The sequence below is a fragment of the Oncorhynchus clarkii genome, chromosome 16, assembly GCF_045791955.1.
Source record: "Oncorhynchus clarkii lewisi isolate Uvic-CL-2024 chromosome 16, UVic_Ocla_1.0, whole genome shotgun sequence".
Lineage (NCBI taxonomy): Eukaryota > Metazoa > Chordata > Actinopteri > Salmoniformes > Salmonidae > Oncorhynchus > Oncorhynchus clarkii.
The window spans coordinates 57,222,100-57,237,112 of NC_092162.1; the positions used below are offsets into that span (position 1 = coordinate 57,222,100).

Genomic DNA, 15,013 nt, shown 5'->3' on the forward strand with positions numbered 1-15,013 from the left:
GAAGACAAATTAGCATTTGTTCCAACAGGTAAGCTGGAAAGACCTATTTGAAAGCATATGGAGATTCAAATCATCTTCACAACTGGAAATGATCCAGACATGATAAGGGTTTTGCAGAGGCCAGGGTTTTATCACAATAGTCCATATAACTGTAGAATCCAATTTACCTGGATCATTGCTCTGGTTATCAGAGTCATTTTCCTGGAGATCAGTTTGAATGGTGGAAAGACCTAGAAAGACCGAAACAAATGACTGTCAACGACGTCATACACATGATTGGACAACAATGTTGAGTTATGTTCTTATGAAACCCTCCTACCTCTATTTTCTGAGGAGCAGATACAATCTTCCTTTCAGTTCTGTCTACTAGCATAGCAGAAACACTGGTCTGTCCAATAGCTAAGCCTTTGACCAGGAATATAGCAGTGTCTTTCTCTGAGAGTTCTGACAATGCTCTGGGGTAAACACAACATGAATGGTGAACTCGATGTCAACTTCACTGAAATGCAGGCATAATATACGTGCCGCAGTGTGTGCAGGAGTAATTCTAAATCTGTTTTTCCACGACCAGTTGCACAGACTGAGGCAATGTGACGGTGTGTGTTTATTTGCTCTAAGAAGAGAATATAACTTTATACTTATATGATTCAACCGTAACTTTCAAATTCATAAAGTGGAAATATTTGGACAGGAAGGGCTTCTTGTTGTCATCCAAAACCCTGACATGGGCTCTCACAGATTAACCAATCTCCACCTGCAAGAAACAAGTCAATGTTGTGTTACTAGGAAAAGCACTATTTGGGGGATCTAATTTAATTAGTAACTTACATTAAACAAAGTATATAAGCAGCTACACTCTTTCAAATTAGTTTAATTGGCATGAAAGGATCAACCAACATTCACAGCATCTTAATTCTATTTCCATTTCCTGAATACACACTTCACAGAAAACAAGGCTGTCCTGTTCCAGGGCAAACCAGTGATACACAACCTTTGGAATTTCAGCATGACACCATTTATTTATAAGGGCTAGTCATACCAGAGAAATGTGAGAGAGATAACAGGGATTACAGTCAAGCCGGGTGTCCGCCCTGCAGGATAAAGTATTGAGGCTGGCCACTGACCTTGTCAACCACTCGGACATAAACCTCCAGGATGTCTGAGATGTGGACCATAGCCGTAGCAGGGGCTGGGAAGGCCAGGCAGAGGTCATGAACCATCACCTGCACCGTCCCCGGCTGGACTGGAAGCACCTGGAGAGACCACAGTGATTAAAGGTTTTATATGACATGTTTTCACTGAACTTGTCTTTGTGTTAAAACAAAAAAGGCACAAGGATGTCCTGGTGCTTTCATCAATGCTGCATTCATTCAGAGTATCACGTCATTTACAATAGCATTAGAAAGTCAAATGTTAAGGGACCAAAAGAGGTGTAAGACCTAGGAAGGCAGTTATACAACATCACATCAGACAAATATGTAACCATGGTATGCTGATCCTATAGAAGTACATATGTTCAGCAGCATTGTCATTCTGAGCGTTCCATGTTTCTCCTCACCTCAGCAGATCCCTGGGCCTCTTGGTGCACCACGTATGCTATCCCTCCAATACTGGCGTTGACAAAGAAATACCCAGATCCCTCCCACAGGGCCAGGTCAGCCTGGAGGACACAGCAGGAGAAGCCATAGATGAAAACGTGATACCACAATGGACAAGATGCCCAAGGCCCATCACAGTATCAGCTGAAATGTACTGTAGCCCACGAAGTGTAACATCAATACATTGTGGTTCACATGCTTTTCACATCATAGGTCACAAGTAATAATAGTGAGATAATCCATGCTGATAAAACCTTGTGATGAAGGGCCACTGTGTGTAATATTTCAAGGCATCATAATCCAGTGCTATCAGCTAGATGGTATCTGTGAGCCATCAGTGATACGGAGGGAGACTGAATGAGGGGTGTACATGGCAGGTAGTGACCTCAGTAAGAGGATTACGGAGCGTGAGACGGGTCAAAGGTCAGACAGGATTAAGATAGTAGTGGCCAGTGAGGGAAGAGTGGAGGCCCATAGAAATGGGATACATGGAGCAGATATCACTTTTGACAGTGACGGATGGGATGGGTCACATTGTTTTCTGTCAGCTCTATAACTTACATTTCTATCTATTTCTTCTGAACATTTCACACAGGCCCCAGTTCTTACCCGCACGTTAGGGTGGTTGTATATGGTGACGGCTTAAGGACTGACTGTCAAGTCCTCCACCAATAGGAGCTCCAGAGCGACTGAGACAGGGGTCAGAGGGTCAAACTGCCAGAAAGAGGGAGATAAAACAGGACGGGTGCCATGGTTACAGGTGTAAATGTCATGCCAACAGAGTAACAACAAAATGAGATTACCCTACATGACGGTGTTCTTACAAAGTTGAGTTCTGTTGTGAAAGTCAAGTGAAATCATAGTGTTAGTGTAAACGGCAAAATAAATATTATATATAATATTTGTACAGGTCTTTGAAGATCTGGCTTTTGCCTATCGTGTCTTGTGTAGTTATCGCACCCTCTAAACTGATTAAAAGGTTTATTTTCTGTGGTCACAGAGACAGACTTATTCAGCCAATGGCATTCTTCCATTAATTTATTTTAACCTTTATTTAACTAGGCAAGTCAATTAAGAACAAATTCTTATTTACAATGACGGCAAACAAAAAGGTCTGCTGCGGGGGCTGGGATTATTATTTTTTTAAATGTAGGACAAAACACACATCACAACAAGAGAGACTCCACAACCCTACATAAAGAGAGACCTAAGACAACATACCATGGCAGCAAGACATGACAACATAGCATGGTAGCAGCACAACATGGTACAAACATTATTGGGCAAGTCAACAGCACAAAGAGCAAGAAGGTAGGGACAACAATACATCACAAAAAGCAGCCACAAATGTCAGTAAGAGTGTCCATGATTGAGTCTCTGAATGAAGAGATGGACATAAAATTGTCCAGTTTGAGTGTTTGTTGCAGCTCGTTCCAGTCGCTAGCTGCAGCGAACTGAAGAGGAGCGACCCAGGGATGTGTGCACTTTGGGGACCTTTAACAGAATGTGACTGGCAGAATGGGTGTTGCATGTGGAGGATGAGGACTGCAGTAGATATCCCAGATAGCCAGTCACAGGAGGAAGTGAAAAATAATAAAAATGAACGAATGAGTTGCTTGTCTAACCACATAAGATAAAAGGTGTTGTTTCTCTGCTGTTTGAGGTGTTGTTTCTCTGCTCTGTGTTTCTGTCTTACCGGACTGAGAACTTTAGCAGCCTCAAGGTGGCTGTTACTGTTACTGTTATAGCAGCAATCCCAGACTGGTGGTGGACAAGGACCGCCTGACGACCTGACAGACAAGATGACATTTCTGTTGGCCAAAGCTATTAAAATAGCCTGCAAAAACCTGGTATTTTAGATGAAAGAATAACGACAAAAGAAAACAAGGATACCATCATGAGCATGATCAAAGCCGTACCATGAAGTCTCTTCTGTTTGTTGCTGTCCTCTAGTAGTTCCAGATCCATAGGCATGGTGGGCTCCAGGCTGGCCAGGGACACCTTGGTTGACTCCCAGATGATACTCAGAGAGCTGAAGTTGTCAAACTTCCTGCCTTGCTGGTCAAATGCAGCCAGGTCAAGTACAGGGTTGCGGTAGTTTGAGACAGGCACCTGCAACAAATAATGTTCCAATGTAGTTCTCTTTCTGTGTTACAGTAAACATAGAATCACTGTGTAAAATGTACAGTCAGTGAGGCAGACATTCAATTTAATACACTTGATTTATCCCCTCATGAGAAATTAAGGACAAACTTGACATGACCTTGGGTCTTTAGTTTTTTTTGTCTCGCTAGCTCCTATGGCAAATGTGTTTGTATGTGTGCTGTGTCAACACTGCCTGCTTCACTCTCTTTTCCTCACCAGTTGTTTTTTCTGTTTCAGCAGAGGGCAGGTGAGGTCCAGCTGGGGACTAGTGTACACTGGCACCAAGGTGAGGCGAGAGGGAGGGGCGCACACAAACGTCACCACCGCCGGCTCCACCGCAGGATAGAGGTTGGTCAGACTGGGCTGGTTCCCCACGGTTACTGCCAATACCTAGAAAGATGGTTATAACACGTTTATTACCTGTTCATAACACACATATTACTTGTTTGTCACAATGTCATCTACAGTGCATCTTAAAGAGCTAGAAAGTCTGTTTAAAGCCCAGGGTACTGAATAAGTAGGTACCGAACAAGGAAAAGCCCATTCCCTCACCTGTTCTCCTATGGCTCGACAGGTGGCTCTGACCCAGTGCCGGAGGTAGCTACGGGAGGTGGACCCGGTCAGAGCCAGCCTAACACCATTGTCATCCTCAGCCTTCAGGTTCTGGAAGAACTTGGAGGGCTCTAGAATCCATGGCTTGGGGCCGCCCTCAAACAGCATGACCTTAGAGGAGCCAAGGGTCACCAAGACAACAGAGGCAGGCTTCACAGCCTGGACAGGACAACAGGTAAAGCACAAGTTAGTGAATGGAGAAGTGGTATATTTTGTAAAGTCAAATTATATTTCATGAAACACATTTATTGCTGGTCTGCCTCCACATTTGTTAGATGTCTTTCAGATAAAGCCCTGAGGTCACTGCCAATTGTAAATTATTCAACTCCAGGAGGTTTCTCAACCCTCTCTGGGGAGAGTGGATGAATGTGTTAAAGTCAGACAGCCAAACTGGGTCAAGGAGGTAGACAGACAACATGGTGAAAGGTTGGTAAATGCTACAATATTTATGAGGGGAGCGTGAACTGCCAGAGCCAAGCCGTAGTTCTCGGAGTAAGAGTAAGGACAAGTCTACCCAACTTGTTTTTCTTTACATCCCAAAATAAAACAACTTCCTGTCAGTGTCCTGAACTCTGTCTTAGCATGCACTCAGGTTAATGGGATGAAAACCCATGGGCATGGAATACAGCATGCATGACAGAATGATGCATACATGGTAATGGAGATGGCGTCTCCATAATGACTCTTAGCTTGACATACATGGTCTATTCTATGGCTGAGTTGACATCAATTCCATTACAGTGCAATACTTGAGACAAAGCAGCAGGAAGAACTAAATCAGTGTATCCAGTACATGAGGGCATAATTACAAATGCACAGAACAGAGGAAACCCAGAAATAGGTTATTTAACACAAGCTCATCCTTGCTCTTCTGTACTGATTGCAGAGAGAGAAAGAAAGTGTGTGTGTGTGTGTTGTATTGTAAAAGTGTGTAAGTGTGAAACGGTGTGTGTTGTGTGTGTGTGTGTGTGTGTCCCAATCTTGCTGATTAAGAGAAAGGCTAATTGCTGCTCCGGGGAGAGTTGGCGAGGGGAGTGACTGGAGATCATTGGGCAGACTTTAGACAGGATCATTCACAACACAGAGCACAGGTAAATGACCACTCATCAGGGTGTGTAGGTGCATTGGTTAAAAAAAAATCATAAATACAAAAGTAGGAAACACAGAAATCTTCCTCCGTATGATGCATTTTGCGTCTTATGATGCAAAATGCATTATACGGAGATGATTGCTGTATTTTGAAAGATACATGTCTTGAATACTTGATTGCTGACAAGCAAAACATATTGGGACCATGTCAACAATAGACTAATGAAACAAATACCAAAATACAGTCTTTGATTGGAATTTTCCTTTAAAAAACACTATTTTTGTGAACAAATGTTTCATTTTATCATTACAACAATGCAAGTAGAAACGTGAAAATCGTTTTTGCGAAATCTGGTGCAGCTCAAGTCTACTACATAACCCACAATGCAATGCTCTCTCTCTGGGCTGGCTGCTAGCTAGCTAGAAAAAGATGGCTACACACAATAATACCAAAGTCAATATAAGCATGTGAAGTAGCTAGCTTAGCTGTAAAAATCGTCAAAAACTATCAATTTAGGAGTCTTACTCACGGAGTTCAACTTGCAGTTTACTGAGCTATAAACGGCGTCTCTGCCCAGTGCAAGAGCACAGTAATGCTGCTTTCCCACAGAGATACTTTTGAGGAGATGGGAAACTCCATTAGAAACATACTAATGCCCATCATGTATGTTACCCATGAGTCATCAATGGGCCACACAGTGCATTCTGGGTGATTCTTGGACAAGGAGAGCTCTCCTTCAATGAGTCAATTGGGCACTAGCTCAAAAACCGAACAATAGCATGAATTCTGGGAACAAGTTGTACAACATTGCAAATATTTTCCAAGATGTGAGATAATTAACTTGTTCTCTATAATATTGTATAGCCTTGGAATCGTGACATTAGGTACTTTCGAGGAAAATAATCAGGTTTCTCAACTCATACCCTGACTTTGAGAAGGGATTGCGTGACGATTATCTTAGCAACCGTGTGACGAAGAATGACAACATGAATGTGATCGGTCGACAGTCAGTTGGGTGGGAAGTTTCTCCATTCTTTGCCCAATGAGATTCCCATCTCCTCCTTTCTGTAATATCTCCGTTTCCCACAGACAGGGCGCATTGCGACATGGTACTTGGAGAAATATGTACCTTGTCTTGACGATATAAACGGATGGATGTGTTCTAGACAGTATGCCCAAACCATCTATTGGCTGATTTGGCAATCTGGAGTACAGGTAATCGTTTTAAAAGCCTGAAAAGTGATGTTATTTCCCCCAGCGACTACAATTATGTAGCTATGACGCGTTCCTACACGGTGTCCAGATTTTCACAGATGGACCACTTAGAAGTTAAATTTTTATTTTACCCACTGACAGAACATAGGCTTTCACCAAATTGACAGGAGTTTCATGATTTTATATCTGGGAATGGATACCCCCTTTAACCTTAAGTTTCTTTGTGTGTCTTCGAGAGGGGAAAAGATTTAAGTAAACCAATATGAAATCCATGTGTGTGAATAGGCCATGCTCTCAGGTACAGGTTGGGGGGCATAGACTCACTTTGAGTGGTGGGTAGGCAGCGATGGTGATCTTGGCACTGAGGTAGACATCGCCGTGGGTGTAGCTAACCGTTAGGGCTGTGTGTCCTGTGGCTAGAGCCTGGGCCCTTACCCCACTGCAGTGGTTCTGCCCTGGAGCCAGTCTACCTGTAGGGAAGGAAGGAGGGAGGGGGAGAAAGAGGGAGAGAGTCATATGGCTGCAATCCCAGTCCTAGAGGACCAAATTCTGCCATCTTTCATACACATCTCTTATCCAACACAGACATACAACCGACAACAATATGTCCCAGGCAAGCAATAAAATGTATCAAGGAAGGCAATTGAAGTGGTAGATCTTATGTTCCTCCGTGGATCAAGAGTTACTTTGAGGGAAATTAAAACCATGTTGCCAATATGAGAAGGATAAACTGAACACTACAGAGGGTATTTGTGAAGGCTCTGCCCCTCAGCTAGGTACATTTAAAAAATAAATAAAAAATGTCATTTAGCAGAAGCTCTTATCCAGAGCGACTTACAGGAGCAATTAGGGTTAAGTTCCTTGCTCAAGGGCCCAAGGACAGATTTTTCACCTCGTAACTTTTTACGGTTAATGTTTGGAACATGTTAACATCGACTAACTAGTACAGTTGATGTAAGATATGTAACTATACAATTCACTGCATTGACCAGTGATCCTTCACATCCTGTAAAAATTAGTTAGGGGAGGGCTATACGGTCCCACCTTCATCGTTCCATAGTGCATTGGGTTGAGGGCATCACGGGCGTATACCACACTGATGCCAATGTCACTGACGGTCGTCATCACTCCTTTCACTGTCACCGTGGCAACAGCTAGGTTAGAGGAGAACCAGCTGAAATTCCCACTGCCTCCAGCTGCCTGGGACACAATGCAACATGGGTAAATATTGACACAGTCTGTAATACATCACATTTCGAGAGACACTCCAACTTGTATCTGTCACTCTAAGCCAGTGTCTGGCCTTATACAAATTAGTAGGTAATTATAAGAAGTAACGAAAGAAGATTCACAAAATGTCTAAATATAAAATTATACACAGAACTTGACAGAAGTGAAGTGTAATTCATTGTGGCTGATGTGAGATTCTTCAGCATGAGTTCCAACAGAAATAACAGTGAACATATGTTGTATTTAACAGGGACAAATACCTGTATTGTGTACTGGTAGGCTCCAACCTTGGGCTGCCATGGAAATGTGAGGATACTGGGACTGAGGACTGGGTTTGCCAGCTCAGACTCCTCCATCTTAGAACACAAACACAACCTTGTTACGACATAGCCAGGCTGTTTCTAACTGATGATCATGATTTCTCACAATTAAATAAGATAGCATAAAGTATTACAGTAAGAAAAAATCTGCAAATAAACTAATCCAAGTTTTCTACAAAACTCACTTGATCCACTACAGATTTGAGTGTAGCATCAATTAGTGTTATCCCGTTGTTCAAAGCCTTGACATGGTGGTAGGACCCATTCAGGGAGGACTCTAGAATCTCAGAGTACTCATCTGGAAACACAGCTTCGATCCGGATGTTCTGCAAGCACAAACCATCAAGATAGTAGCATTTAAAAATACTGAGGGGAATGAGAGTGAAGATCTGCTTTAAAGGCCCAGTGCAGTCTAAAAGCGTGATTTTCCTACGATTTATATATATTTCCACACTATTAGGTTGGAATAATACTGAAATTGTGAAAATTATGATAACGCCCTTTTAAAATGTAAGAGCTGTTTGAAAAGAGCGCCTTAATTTCTGGAGTTTTGGCCCGTCTGGGAACATCACCAGGTGGTAAATTAGTTAATAGACCATTAAGAAAGCTCTCTGCCAACAACAGGACATTTTCCTTTTTCCCCCTCCACACTCAGACCACTCCCAGACAGTCCTAGCAAAATTCTTGCTTGACAAATTGCTTATTGCTATGAAGCCATTTTTGTATATTTTTGACCATTTTAATTGAAAACATTCACAGTACGGTATCTAATTGTTACCCAGAAATCATTTGATATTGAGATTTTTAAAAACAGCTGCATTGGACCTTTTAAAGTGTGAGAAAAAACCTAACCATTAAAGAGAGGACAGGGCATACAATCTGGCTAAGATGATAACATAGAAAATCCATAAAACATATTCAAAATCTTCCTTTCCAGTATTGGAATGTCTCCCAGCTATAGTTCAGTCTACAGTTGATTATACATCAAGAGGGATATGCCAAACAAAAAATCTAGTTTCCATTTTATAAGAGGGAGAAGACCAGGGAGCGTGACAGTGTTTTGACAAATATAACAGACAATGGTGTAGAATTAAGACAACTTAGGCTGAGCTTACATCAGATAAGTAAATCCTACTGCTTGACTTGTCAAACACTTCGATAAGGATATCATACACTCATCCTGTTTCTAGAACCCAGCTCTCTACAGGATTTATCTTAAATCCTGGTAGTAAAAGAGAAAAGCAAAACAAGTGATCATTTGAACTGAAACAGGATATGTAGTTCAGAGATCACTCAATAACTGACAATGGTTTACTTTAAATGCTTCACTAATGCACAAGGATGAACAAAACGCATGCAACCATACCCAAGTATCCCGGTTCCACAACATACCCCGTTGGGCATGCGAGACACCCATTGCATGCGAAGGCCTGAGCAATTGTTAAGGACAATAAAGTTAGGTTATACAAAGAGGCATACAGGGACCATTTTAAATCTTGTGTTTGTCAAATGCACAATACAACCTGCTGGGATAAGTCTTAAGTAGTGAGCTTTAGCTAGACATGTTCCCCCCCAGACTGTCAAGTCCTGTTATATTACTGCCTGTCTCTGCAATCCACTGAGAATTACATGAGAGAATGGAACACTCAAATTACAGTGGGGAGAACAAGTATTTGATACACTGCCGATTTTGCAAGTTTCCCTACTTACAAAGCATGTAGAGGTCTGTAATTTTTATCATAGGTACACTTCAACTGTGAGAGACGGAATCAAAAAAAAATCCAGAAAATCACATTGTATGATTTTTAAGTCATTAATTTGCATTTTATTGCATGACATAAGTATTTGATCACCTACCAACCAGTAAGAATTCCACCTCACAGACCTGTTAGTTTTTCTTTAAGAATCCCTCCTGTTCTCCACTCATTACCTGTATTAACTGCACCTGTTTGAACTCCTTACCTGTATAAAAGACCACACACTCAATCAAACAGACTCAAACCTCTCCACAATGGCCAAGGCCAGAGAGCTGTGTAAGGACATCAGGGGTAAATTGTAGACCTGCACAAGGCTGGGATGGGCTACAGGACAATAGGCAAGCAGAAGGCAAAAAGTGTGAGAAGGCAACACGAGGTGAGAAGGCAACAACTGTTGGCGCAATAATTAGAAGATGGAAGAAGTTCAAGATGACGGTCAATCACCCTCGGTCTGGGGCTCCATGCAAGATCTCACCTCGTGGGGCATCAATGATCATGAAGAAGGTGAGGGATCAGCCCAGAGCTACATGGCAGGACCTGGTCAATGACCTGAAGAGAGCTGGGACCACAGTCTCAAAGAAAACCCTTAGTAACACACTACGCCGTCATGGATTAAAATCCTGCAGCACACGCAAAGTCCCCCTGCTCAAGCCAGCGCATGTCCAGGCCCGTCTGAAGTTTGCCAATGACCATCTGGATGATCCAGAGGAGGAATGGGAGAAGGTCATGTGGTCTGATGAGACAAAAATAGAGCTTTTTGGTCTAAACTCCACTCGTCGTATTTGGAGGAAGAAGAAGGATGAGTACTACCCCAAGAACACCATCCCAACTGTGAAGCATGGAGGTGGAAACATCATTCTATGGGGATGCTTTTCTGCAAAGGGGACAGGACGACTGCACCGTATTGAGGGGAGGATGGATGGGGCCATGTATCGCGAGATCTTGGCCAACAACCTCCTTCCCTCAGTAAGAGCATTGAACATGGGTCGTGGCTGGGTCTTCCAGCATGACAACAACCCGATACACACAGCCAGGGCAACTAAGGAGTGGCTCCGTAAGAAGCATCTCAAGGTCCTGGAGTGGCCTAGCCAGTCTCCAGACCTGAACCCAATAGAAAATCTTTGGAGGGAGCTGAAAGTCCGTATTTCCCAGCGACAGCACCGAAACCTGAAGGATCTAGAGAAGGTCTGTATGGAGGAGTGGGCCAAAATCCCTGCTGCAGTGTGTGCAAACCTGGTCAAGAACTACAGGAAATGTATGATCTCTGTAATTGCAAACAAAGGTTTCTGTACCAAATATTAAGTTCTGCTTTTCTGATGTATCAATAAAATGCATATTAAATTACTTAAAAATCATACAATGTGATTTTCTGGATTTTTGTTTTAAATTCTGTCTCTCACAGTTGAAGTGTACCTATGATAAAAATTACAGACCTCTACATGCTTTGTAAGTAGGAAAACCTGGAAAATCTGCAGTGTATCAAATACTTGTTCTCCCCACTGTATCTAATCATTAATCCCTACATACACACCATTCATGGTACACACCATTCATGGTACACACCATTGCATGTCATTACATTAAAATGAACCAGTGGTTCCCCAACTTTTCACACGGTCCCTCTTCCATCATCGGGGAACATCCCACGCACATTTATTTTTTGCCATTTAAAAACTAAATTCCTGCAATTCTACACATTTTGTCATGGGGCAGATATACAGTGGGGCAAAAAAGTATTTAGTCAGCCACCAATTGTGCAAGTTCTCCCACTTAAAAGGATGATAGAGGCCTGTAATTTTCATCATAGGTACACTTCAACTATGACAGACAAAATGAGAAAAAAAATCCAGAAAATCACATTGTAGGATTTTTTTATGAATTTATTTGCAAATTATGGTGGAAAATAAGTATTTGGTTTCTCAATACTTTGTTATATACCCTTTGTTGGCAATGACAGAGGTCAAACGTTTTCTGTAAGTCTTCACAAGGTTTTCACACACTGTTGCTGGGTATTTTGGCCCATTCCTTGGTCCATGCAGATCTCCTCTAGAGCAGTGATGTTTTGGGGCTGTTGCAGGGCAACACGGACTTTCAACTCCCTCCAAAGATTTTCTATGGGGTTGAGATCTGGAGACTGGCAAGGCCACTCCAGGACCTTAAAATGCTTCTTACGAAGCCACTCCTTCATTGCCCGGGCGGTGTGTTTGGGATCATTGTCATGCTGAAAGACCCAGCCACGTTTCATCTTCAATGCCCTTGCTGATGGAAGGAGGTTTTCACTCAAAATCTCACGATACATGGCCCCATTCATTCTTTCCTTTACACGGATCAGTCGTCCTGGTCCCTTTGCAGAAAAACAGCCCCAAAGCATGATGTTTCCAGCCCCATGCTTCACAGTAGGTATGGTGTTCTTTGGATGCAACTCAGAATTCTTTGTCCTCCAAACATGACGAGTTGAGTTTTTACCAAAAAGTTATATTTTGGTTTCATCTGACCATATGACATTCTCCCAATCTTCTTCTGGAACATCCAAATGCAAACTTTAGACGGGCCTGGACATGTACTGGCTTAAACAGGGGGACACGTCTGGCACTGCAGGATTTGAGTCCCTGGCGGGGTAGTGTGTTACTGATGGTAGGCTTTGTTACTTTGGTCCCAGCTCTCTGCAGGTCATTCACTAGGTCCCCCTGTGTGGTTCTGGGATTTTTGTTCACTGTTCTTGTGATCATTTTGACCCCACGGGGTGGGATCTTGCGTGGAGCCCCAGATCGAGGGAGATTATCAGTGGTCTTGTATGTCTTCCATTTCCTAATAATTGCTCCCACAGTTGATTTCTTCAAACCAAGCTGCTTACCTATTGCAGATTCAGTCTTCCCAGCCTGGTGCAGGTCTACAATGTTGTTTCTGGTGTCCTTTGACAGCTCTTTGGTCTTGGCCATAGTGGAGTTTGGAGTGTGACTGTTTGAGGTTGTGGACAGGTATCTTGTATACTGATAACAAGTTCAAACAGGTGCCATTAATACAGGTAAAAAGTTACAGGTCTGTGAGAGCCAGAAATCTTGCTTGTTTGTAGGTGACCAAATACTTATTTTCCACCATAATTTGCAAATAAATTCATTAAATATCATACAATGTGATTTTCTGGATTTTTTTTCTTCTAATTTTGTCTGTCATAGTTGAAGTGTACCTATGATGAAAATTACAGGCCTCTCATCTTTTTAAGTGGGAGAACTTGCACAATTGGTGGCTGACTAAATACTTTTTTGCCCCACTGTATATATTTTTTTTAAGTTTTAAAGCTAACTTCCTGCAATTTTACACATTTTGCCATGAGTGAATCAAACATAACAAAATCAATGGGCTAAAAAACCTAGCTTAAAAACATTAGCTGACATGGACTAGTTGATCGGAACATTTCTTATAAATAGCTCTCCAAGCAAGGTCTGCCATGACCAGAGGAAACCTGCTGATGCAATTTATTTTATTTTATATTTGTTTTAGTTGCTGCTAATTACCAACTAATGTTATAGCAGTGTAGAGGAGTCTCAGACCTAAACTAATCAAGATCATATGAAGTGTATGTTGTCTTAAAAAGGACTCTTGTGATAAAGCAGCACGTTGATGTGTCCCAGCTGCAGGGCGTTAACAGTGGAGGTGCTGTGGTCCAGACTAGCCACAGCCAGGTCAGTGTTTCCATCAGCACCAGCCACACTGTCCTGGAGGTGCAGCTCATATTGATCACAGGGCATGGAGAACTCTGGAACACATTACCCTGGGTCAGCGCTTCATGATTTGTCTTCATTAACTATTTCCTACATAGATGGGATGGACAGTATACACCCTGAACTGTGATATGAATACCATCTAAATCATTCTTGATACTACATTACTGTATCCAATGACACAATTCAATACTTTTCTAGACACCCTTTTTTGTGACTATTGTCGTTACATCATTGGATTTGTAATTGCATAGAATGATATGCTTGACTGTATAGTGTAAGTTCAGACCCACCTGTGATCTTTCCCTGTCTGTTCTTCTGGACCTTGTATTGGATGGATGTGCCCACCAGCAGGTAGACATCACATGCAGGGCTCAGCAGGATGTTCTCTAGAATCAGCAGTTTCACCTCTGCTGCACCTACATTCTTTGTGAAGGTTAGATTTCATAGTTAAAGCACGGCGTACGAACGGCACATGCCATTTGCTACATCGAGAAACCAGACCAACTCCGTTGCAGTATGATTCGCACGCCATCAATAGCTACCAACCCTCAAAGGCACGCCTTTAATCAAATGTTTAATCTAAACTCTAGATCACATTTACTCCACACACAAAGGCATACAATGCTCTCCCTCCATCTTCCTGATTCTTGCTTACAAGCAAAAACTATAACAGGAACAACCAGTGACACGCTCAATTCGGAAGTGGTCTAATGAAGCGAATGCTAAGCTACAGGACTGTTTTACTAGCACAGACTGGAATATGTTCTGGGATTCATCCGATGGCATTAAGCAGTTTACCCCATCAGTTACCGGCTTCATTTATAACTGCATCGATGACAACGTCCCCACAGTCACTGTACATACATATCCCAACCAGAAGCCATGGATTACAGGCAACATCCGGACTGAGCTAAAGGCTGGAGCTGCCACTTTCAAGGAGCGGGACACTAATCTGGACGCTGATAAGAAAGCCGGTGTGAGTAAGACCTTTAAACAGGTTAACATTCACAAGGCCACAGGGCCAGATGGATCGCCAGGACGCGTACTCGGAGCATGCGCTGACCAGCTAGCAAGTGTCTTCACTGACATTTTCAACCTCTCCCTGACCCAGTCTGTAATACCTACATGTTTCAAGCAGACCACCATCATCCTAAGGCTGGGCAATATGGCCTAAAAATCAGCTTGATTTTAAAATGTATGGGCGATTCACAAGATATCTCCTATCTATACAGTGCATTCAGAAAGTATTCAGACCCCTTTGTCCACATTTTGTTACGTTACAGCCTTATTCTAAAATGGAGTCAATTGAGAATGAAAAAAG

The 15,013-nt window shown here is 42.4% G+C and overlaps 1 pseudogene; it reads right to left on the reverse strand.

The window, feature by feature from the left end:
• The window catches only part of LOC139367356 (nuclear pore membrane glycoprotein 210-like), a 53,650-nt pseudogene that overhangs the window by 22,866 nt on the left and 15,771 nt on the right, over positions 1-15,013 (reverse strand).